Raw genomic sequence first — 9,522 nt, forward strand, 5'->3', positions numbered from 1 at the left:
ATCATCAGGGAGTTCCCAGTTCCCTGCAAAAAGTTTTGTGTTTTTTTTTTTTAAAATGAGGGGATTTCAGGTATCAAGCTGTGAGCGGAGGAGAATATTTAAGGACTGAGAACCTTAAGCATAAGGGTCCTGGGGTCCCCACTCTCACCCCACAGCAAGAGTGTGTTGTGGGGCTCAGCACACACTCACACACACACTCACACACACATTCACTCACACACAGACACACACATACATTCAAACACACACACACACTGACTCACACACACACTCACAGACACATACACACACACTCACACACACACACAATCACACACATACACACACTCACACACACACTCACACACACTCACACTCACACACTGACACACACACTCTCACACACACTCACATACACACACACTCTCACACTCACATACACACACTCACACTCACACTCTCACACACACTCACACTCACATACACACACTCTCTCACACACACTCACATACACACATGCACACACACACTCACACACACATACACACTCACACACACTCACACACATACACTCTCACACACACACACACACACACACTCACTCACTTGCTCAGGACCCGCACTCGCTCCGGGCTGCCCCCCACACACCCCCCCTAGAGCCTTGTGCTGCCCCTTCCATCCACTCTCCACCTTCTTCCACTCCGCTCGGTGTCCCGGGAGGCTAGCCCACAGGGCAGCATCAGTGGGCTCCCTTGTCCTCTGTCTTCCGGCCGGACGGGCCGCTGGGTTGCCTGGCAGCAGAGCCGAAGGCAGGAAGCCAGCAAGGGCTGGAGGGCAGGTCTACCTTCCAGCTCTTTCCAGCCTGGACAGCAGGTGACAGGTCCTGGGAGCCTCTCCTCTCCACCTCTGTCCGTGTATCTCTCTCTAGATCCCAGTAAACACACCTCTCTTACTCCTTCAGGCCCAGCTCCCAGCTCCCCTGACTTCCCTCTTGGTTTGCCAACCTCCCGCCCACACCTTTGCAGATGATCCCGCTATTAAACTCTCCTTGAATTACCCAGTGTGAGTGACCCTGACGGATCCCTGAGGGCTGGTTAGGACCGCGGATCTGACACCAGTCCCTGGTGGCCCCCGTACCCTTCTCCTTCAGCTGCCACCAAAGCCTCTCAGCTGTCCTGCTCTCCTGGCCAACATGTAACACCTTCTAAGCCTGCACGGCCACAGCTCAGGTAACACACAGAGGGTCACCCACAGAGGCCACCCCCACCCTCTTCAGCCGCCTTGCATTGTCCCCACACCCAGAGAAAGACCATTCCCTGGGGATGCTCTCAAAGTCCAGGTAAAGATGGCAGCGCAAGTTCTGATGGCAGATGGCAGAGTGATTTTTTTTTTTTAATTTTTTTGTAAACTCTTTAGCCCTGAAGTCACATTAAAACGTTAAATTAAAAAAAAAAAAAAAAAAACAACGTTGAATTAATCATTGGGAGCCAATCATGTCAACGCCTGTGTCCTGTAGAAGCTCCTGTCCTATATACTTCCTGCCTCAGATGGAGATGCAACCACTGACAAAAGAGATGTTTAAAAACAAACAAAAAAAAAAAAAAAAAAAATAAAAAAAAAAAAAAAAAAAAAAAAATAAAAAAAAAAAAAAAAATAAAAACAAACAAGCTCAGAGATACAGAGGACAGACAGGTGGTTGTCAGAGGCAGGGAGTGAGGAGTAGGGGAAACGGGTGAAGGAGGTCCAAAGGTACCAAAATTAAAAAGGAAAAAAAAGACATGTTGAAGAAAACAGGCAGGACATCCCTGGTGACCCAATGGTTAAGACTCCACGCTTCCTCACACCCTCCAGGACAAGGAGCTGCTCGCGGAACCCCACCAGCCAGACCTCCTCTGCAGAAGGCAGGAGTTCAGTCCCTAGTTGGGGAACAAAGACCTTGCATGCCCATGGGGTGGCCAAAAAAAAAAATAGAATACAAAGGAAAATAGGCATATTCTCCACTGACAAGAGGATAACAGAGGGCCGTTGAAAAGAAAGAGCTATTAGTGTAAGAAGTAGTCTCGCCATGGAGTTTATCCGAGGCCAAGCATCGCTGAGAGCCACGAGTACCAAAAAGGGGCTAAATCCTGGGGTGGCCGGAGGCGCAGCGTGGAGGCACACATCCGCCACCAGCTCGGGTTTGGCGGCAGGGCCATCCAAAAATGAAACAGGAGACAGGGAGGATGAGAGACAGACAGAGGCCAGCCAGAATCAGGACGAGCAGCCACCAGGATAAGGAGCCGCCCACGGAGACCCCACCAGCCAGGCACGCACAGATGTGTCTGGGATGGAAACCAGAGCCCTGGGAAGAAAGGCTGCATCCACACTCGGGGCAGGACGTGCAGAAGAGGGGCCCAGAATCCCACCCTGGACACAAAAGGACAGGAGCCTCCACAGGCCGCTGGGGGCTTGGCGACAGGACACGCTCACTAATAGAGCGGGCGCTTGTCTAACTCTTGGAGATGAATGGTCTCAGGAGACACACGTGCTGATAAAGCAAGAGACTTTTTGGGTAAGGGGGACCCTGGGCGGACTTGTAAGGGAACCCAGGAGAACAGCTCTGCCACATGGCTCACAGTCTCGGGTTTTACGGGGATGGGATTCGTTTCCGGGTGGTCTCTGGCCAAGTCACGCTGACCCCAACGAGTCAGGGTCCATCCTGGTGGTGCACACGTTGTCCAGCCAAGATGGATCCCAGCAAGGAGGATCCTGGGAGGTTGGTAGGAGGTTGGCATCTCCTTTTTCTTTTTTTTTCATTTATTTTTATTAGTTGGAGGCTAATTACTTTACAATATTGTAGTGGTTTTTGTCATACATTGACATGAATCAGCCATGGATTTACATGTATTCCCCATCCCGATCCCCCCTCCCACCTCCCTCTCCACCCGATTCCTCTGGGTCTTCCCAGTGCACCAGGCCCAAGCACTTGTCTCATGCATCCAGCCGGGCTGGTGATCTGTTTCACCCTAGATAATATACATGTTTCAATGCTGTTCTCTCGAAACATCCCAACCTCGCCTTCTCCCACAGAGTCCAAAAGTCTGTTCTGTACATCTGTGTCTCTTTTTCTGTTTTGCATATAGGGTTATCATTACCATCTTTCTAAATTCCATATATATGCGTTAGTATACTGTATTGGTCTTTATCTTTCTGGCTTACTTCACTCTGTATAATGGGCTCCAGTTTCATCCATCTCATTAGTACTGATTCAAATGGATTCTTTTTAACGGCTGAGTAATATTCCATGGTGTATATGTACCACAGCTTCCTTATCCATTCGTCTGCTGATGGGCATCTAGGTTGCTTCCATGTCCTGGCTATTATATAGTGCTGTGATGAACATTGGACTGCACGTGTCTCTTTCAGATCTGGTGGCATCTCCTTTTGACCTCTCCGGAATTCTTCCAGTTAGTGGTGACTTGGGAGTTCAGGGTATTCCCTACCAGGACCTCTGGTCTTAAAACAGCTCAGGCAAATGGTTACATTGGTGCCTAGCCAGGCTGGTATGATTTCAGTCAAGGGTTTCCCCAAACAAAGGGGGACCATTTTCAGCATTGAATAACATGAGGAGTGGGTTCAAACAGACAAACATACCAGCTCCCTTCTCTCCCACTACTCCCCCGCCCCCCGGGACCCCCTGGCTTCCACTGTGACTTCCCCCAGATTCTGGAAGCCTTACTTCCTCTTGCGGATCCTGCTGTGTCCTCCCCAGACAACCAATCCCAGCACTTCTTCCCTACTCTGGTCCAGCTCCACTCAGCCAGTGTTGAGATGGATGCCAGGGAGGGCCAGAGACCACTTAGGGCTGTTCTTGATTACCCCAGATGTTATTTGTTAACCTCACAAAGCATTTCATCCTGGAAGGGCTGGGTCTGTGTGTCTGGTGTCTCTGAATTTCTATTCAGAGAAATTCCACTTCCTTCAACTGATAAGATGGGACCCTTGGCCCTTCCTGTCAAGAAGAGCAAGCTGGGATGGACACTGTTCCCTCCCTGCCCCCATCCCCTCCTTATCTTTCTTCTAGAAAACAATCTTTGACTCACTCTGTTTTCTTTCTTTTGACCTTCCGTTACTCGTTGCTCGAAGGGAAGACAGAAATAGATAAGCCTGGCTTTTGGTAGCAGCACCCAAAAGGATTCCAATGGCCTCTGTCAACAGCGACAGTAGGAACTTGTCCGGTGGTCCGCTGGCTAAGACTCGGTGTTCCCAATGCAGAAGGCCCAGGTTCAATCCCTGGTCAGGCAACAAGCTCCTACACGCCTCAGCTAAAAATTCACATACCACAACGAAGATTCCACATGCTGGGATCTTACTTATTTGACCAGGCACAGTCAAATATATAAATATTAAAAAGGAAAAAAAATAAATAAATAAATAAAAAGAAAAAAAAAAAACCCAGAGTGAGGATAAATCCTTGGTCCCTGCCTGTGGGCGCTTATATCTGACAACAAGGCTTCCTCTGATCGAGCCCCTGCTCCATGAAGAAGCAGAAATCACCAGAGGTGAAATGTCTGGGCAGGAAATAGAATTCAGCAGTGAGTTTAGCAAAGACATAAAATATCATAAAACACTGAAGGTCCTCAGAGATGTTCAAACACCAGCCGCATCCCCTGCCATCTGACAGATGCTGAAAACAAAGATGCTGAAAAAAAAAGGCCCAGAAAGGGAAATAGCTCCTCAGTGTGGTCCAGGACTAAAGAGTTATTTGCTGGTGGCACCGGGCCCAGGTTGGGGCTTCCCAGGTGGTTCAGTGGTAAAGAACTTGCCTGCCCATGCAGAAGACGTGGGTTCAATCCCTGGGTCGGGAAGATCTCCTGGAGGAGGGCATGGTAACCCTCTATAGTATTCTTGCCTGGAGAATCCCCATGGACAGAGGAGCCTGGTGGGCTACAGTCCATGGGGTCACAAAGAGTCGGACGACTGAAGCGACTTCGCACACAGCACACACACACACACACGTGTACACGTGCACCAGGCCCATGCTAGTGTTCTTCCTAGCTCTTTGAGGGGCCCAGGTCTAGCCAGCCCCAGCCCTCTGGCTCCGCTGCAGTCCTCAGTCTCCCCTCTGCAGCTCCGACAGCCCTCGGGCAGAGAGGTCATAGTGAGTGCAGAGTTCTCTAAGCAGGCCCCTTCCCTAAAGCTTCCACTGCAGCCAAACCTGCCCGTCTGATAAGGCAACCAAACAGATCTTCACAAAACAGTCCTCCCCGAGGGAGGGGCATGGGCCCCTGTGTTTTCTTGCGGGCTGAGAAGGGGACTGGCCAGGAACGGAGGCAAGTCCTGCTCCCGCCTCAAGCATTTCACAGCTGTGTGTGATCTTGAGCAAACCCCCATTCCTCTCTTGGGACGGGAAGGGAGCAGGGCACGACCCCTAAAAGAATGACACAGCCTGACAACAAGACTTCCCAGGTGGCTCAGTGGTAAGGAATCCCCCTGCCAATGCAGGAGATGCAAGTTTGATCCCCAGGTTGGGAAGATCCCCTGGAGGAGGACATGGTAACTCACTCCAGTATTCTTGCTTGGAAAATTCCAGAGACAGAGGAGCCTGGCGGGCTATTGTTCACGGGGTTGCAAAGTCGGACACGACCGAGCGCACGCACACACAGGCACATGAGGACAAGACATAAACCGATTAGAGCCAAATAGGTCCAAGATGGCGTACGAGCGGACTTCCTCGAGACCTTGAGCCTCAGCACAGACACGCTCACTGTAACACGTCAGCAAAGTGAATTACACACCTACAGTTGCCATGACATCCCCAGGATGACCACAAAGAGTCAAAAAGTGGGTACTGGCCCAAATCCTGCAAGTTCCCACCCCTTCCCCCAAACAGCTGGAATACTCCTTCCACTCATTCAGTTCAGTTCAGTTGTTCTTTGAGACCCAATGGGCTGCAATACGCCAGGCTTCCCTGTCCATCACCAACTCCTGGAGCCTACTAAAACTCATGTCCATCGAGTGGCTGATGCCATCCAACCATCTCATCCTCTGTCGTCCCCTTCTCCTCCTGCCTTCAATCTTCCCAGCATCGGGGTCTTTTCCAATGAATCAGTTCTTCATATCAGGTGGCCAAAGTATCGGGGCTTCAGCTTCAGCATCAGTCCTTCCAATGAATATTCAGGACTGATTTCCTTTATGATGGACTGGTTGGATGTCCTTGCAATCCAAGGGACTCTCAAGAGTCTTCTCCAACACCACAGTTCAAAAGCATCAATTCTTTGGCACTCAGCTTTCTTTATAGTCCAACTCTCACATCCATACATGACCACTGGAAAAACCATAGCTTTGACTAGACAGACCTTTGTAGGCAAAGTGATGTCTCTGCCTTTTAATATGCTATCTAGGTTTGTCATAGCTTTTCTTCCAAGGAGCAGGCATCTTCTAATTTTATGGCTGCAGTCACCATCTGCAGCAATTTTGGAGCCCAAGAAAATGACATCTGTCACTGTTTCCACTGTTTCCACATCTATTTGCCACAAAGTGATGGGACCAGATGCCATGATCTTCGTTTTCTGAATGTTGAGGTTTTTTTGTTTTTTGAATGTTGAGTTTTAAGCCAGCTTTTTCACTCTCCTCTTTCACCCTCATCAAGAGATTCTTTAATTCCTCTTCTCTTTCTGCCACAAGGGTGGTGTCATCTGCATATCTAAGGTTGTTGATATTTCTCCTGGCAATCCTGATTCCAGCTTGTGCTTCATCCAGCCTGGCATTTCACATGATGTACTCTGCATATAAGTTAAATAAGCAAGGTGACAATATACCACCTTGTTGTACTCCTTTCCCAACTTGGAACCAGTCCATTGTTCCATGTCTGGTTCTAACTGTTGCTTCTTGACCTGCATACAGATTTCTCAGGAAGCAGGTAAGGTGGTCTGGTATTCCCACTTCTTGAAGAATTTTCCAGTTTGTTGTGATCCACACAGTCAAAGGCCTTGGCGTAGTCAATAAAGCAGAAGTAGATGTTTTTCTGGAACTCACTTGCTTTTTTCTATGATTCAACAGATGTTGGCAATTTGATGTCTGGTTCCTTGGCTTTTGTTAAACCCAGCTTGAATGTCTGGAAGTTGTTGGTTCACATACTGTTGAAGTCTCACTTGGAAAATTTTTAGCAATACCCACCCCTTTGCTTCTTATTGCAAAATTCAGGCTTTAATTGGAAAAGGAGGGAAACCCACTAGGCCATTCAGGTATGACCTAAATCAAATATCTTATGATTATATAGTTGAGGTGATGAATAGATTCAAGACATTAGATCTGGTAGACAGAGTGACTGAAGAACTATGGACTGAAGTGTGTAACAACTATAGGAGTCAATGACCAAAACCACTGTGGACAAAGGTTCATAATATTGTACAGGAGTCAGTGACCAAAATCATTCCAAAGAAAAATAAATGCAAGAAGGCAAAGTGTTTGTTTGAGGAGGCTTTACACATAGCTAAGGAAAGAAGAGAAGCAAAAAGCAAAGGAGAAAGGGAAAGATACACCCAACTGAATGCAGAGGTCCAGAGAATAGCAAGGACAGATGAGAAGGCCTTCTTAAATGAACAGTGTAAAGAAGTAAAGGAAAACAATGGAATGGGAAAGACTAGAGATTTATTCAAGAAAATTGGAGATACAAGGGAATATGTCATGTAAGGATGGACACAATAAAGGACAGAAATGATAAGGACCTAACAGAAGTAGAAGAGATTAAAAGGAGATGGCAAGAATACACAGAAAGACCTATACAAAAAGATCTTCATGACCCAGATAACCACCATGGTGTGGTTACTCAACATGACATCCTGGAGTGTGAAGTCAAGTGGGTCTTTGGAAGCATCACTACAAACAAGGCCAGTGGAGGTGATGGAATTCCAGTTGAGCTATTTCAAATCCTAAAAGATGATGCTGTTAAAACATTGTAGTCAATATGTCATCAAACTTGGAAAACTCAGCAGTGGCCACAGGACTGGTTAAAGTCAGTTTTCATTCCAATCCCAAAGAAGGGCAGTGCCAAAGAATGTATAATTGTGCTCATTTCACATGCTAGCAAGGTTATGCTCAAAATCCTTCAAGCTAGGCTTCAGCAGTACCTGAATGAAGAACTTCCAGATGTACAAGCTGGGTTTAGAAAAGGCAGAGGAACCAGAGATCAAATTGCCAACGTTCGTTGGATCATAGAGAGAGCAAGGGAATCCCAGAAAAACATCTACCTCTGTTTCACTGACTCTGCTAAAACTTTTGACTGTGGAAAATTCTTAAAAGAGATGGGAATATCAGACCACCTTACCTATCTCCTGAGAAAACTGTATGCAGGTCAAGAAGCCAACAGTTAGACCCTTACATGGAACAACTGACTGGTTCCAAATTAGGAAAGGAGTACAAGGCTGTATTTTGTCTCCCTGTTCATTTAACTTAGATGCAGAGGACATCATGTGAAATGCTGGGCTGGATGAATCACAAGCTAGAATCAATATTGCTATGAGAAATACCCACCGGCTCAAATGTGCAGATGATATCACTCTAATGGCAGAAAGCGAAGAGGAACTAAAGAGCTTCGTGATGAGGATGAAAGAAGAGAGTGAAAAAGCTGGCTTAAAACTCAATATTCAAAAAACTGGGATAATGGCATATGATCCCATCACTTCATGGCAAATAGATGGAAGAAAAAGTGAAAGCGTGACAGACTTCATTTTCTTGGGCTCCAAAATCACTGCAGACAGTGATGGCAGCCATGAAACTAAAAGATGCTTGCTCTCTGGAAGAAAAGCTATGACAAACCTAGACAGCATATTAAAAAGCAGAGACATTACTTTGCCTACAAAGGTCCGTCTAGTCAAGGCTATGTTTTTTCCAGTAGTCATGTGTAGATGTGAGAGTTCTGCCATTAAAAAGGCTGAGCGCCGAAGAACTGATACTTTCAAATTGTGGTGTTGGAGAAGACTCTTGAGAGTCCCTTGGACTGCAAGGAGATCAAAGCAGTCAAATCCTAAATGAAATCAACCTGGAATATTCATTGGAAGGACTGATGCTGAAGCTGAAGCTCCAATACTTTGGCCACCTGATACGAAGAGCTGACTCATTGGAAAAGACCCTGATGCTGAGAAAGATTGAAGGCAAGAGAAGAGGGTGGCAGAGGATGAGATGGTTGGATAGCATCACTGACTCAATGGACATGAATCTGAGCAACCTCTGGGAAATAGTGAAGGACAGGGAAGCTTGGTGTGCTGCAGTCCTTGGGGTTGCAAAGAGTTGGACACAACTTAGTGACTGAATACCAGCAAAAATAAAAACCGACAACCCCATGCCCTGGGGCCTCACTTGCCCACATTCTCTCTAAGGAGTGTGTTTCCTTCCTAAATAACCCTTTTTGAAAAAAAGAAAAATCGTGGTTGCACTGGGTCTTCATTCCTTTTTGGCGTGGGCTTTCTCTGGTGGCAGTGAGCGGGGGTTACCCTGTTGCCGGGTGTGGCCTCTAGGCTGACAGGCTTCAGAAGTTGCATCATGCAGGCTTGTAGCTGTGGC

Source organism: Cervus elaphus, chromosome 32 (assembly GCF_910594005.1).
Source record: "Cervus elaphus chromosome 32, mCerEla1.1, whole genome shotgun sequence".
Lineage (NCBI taxonomy): Eukaryota > Metazoa > Chordata > Mammalia > Artiodactyla > Cervidae > Cervus > Cervus elaphus.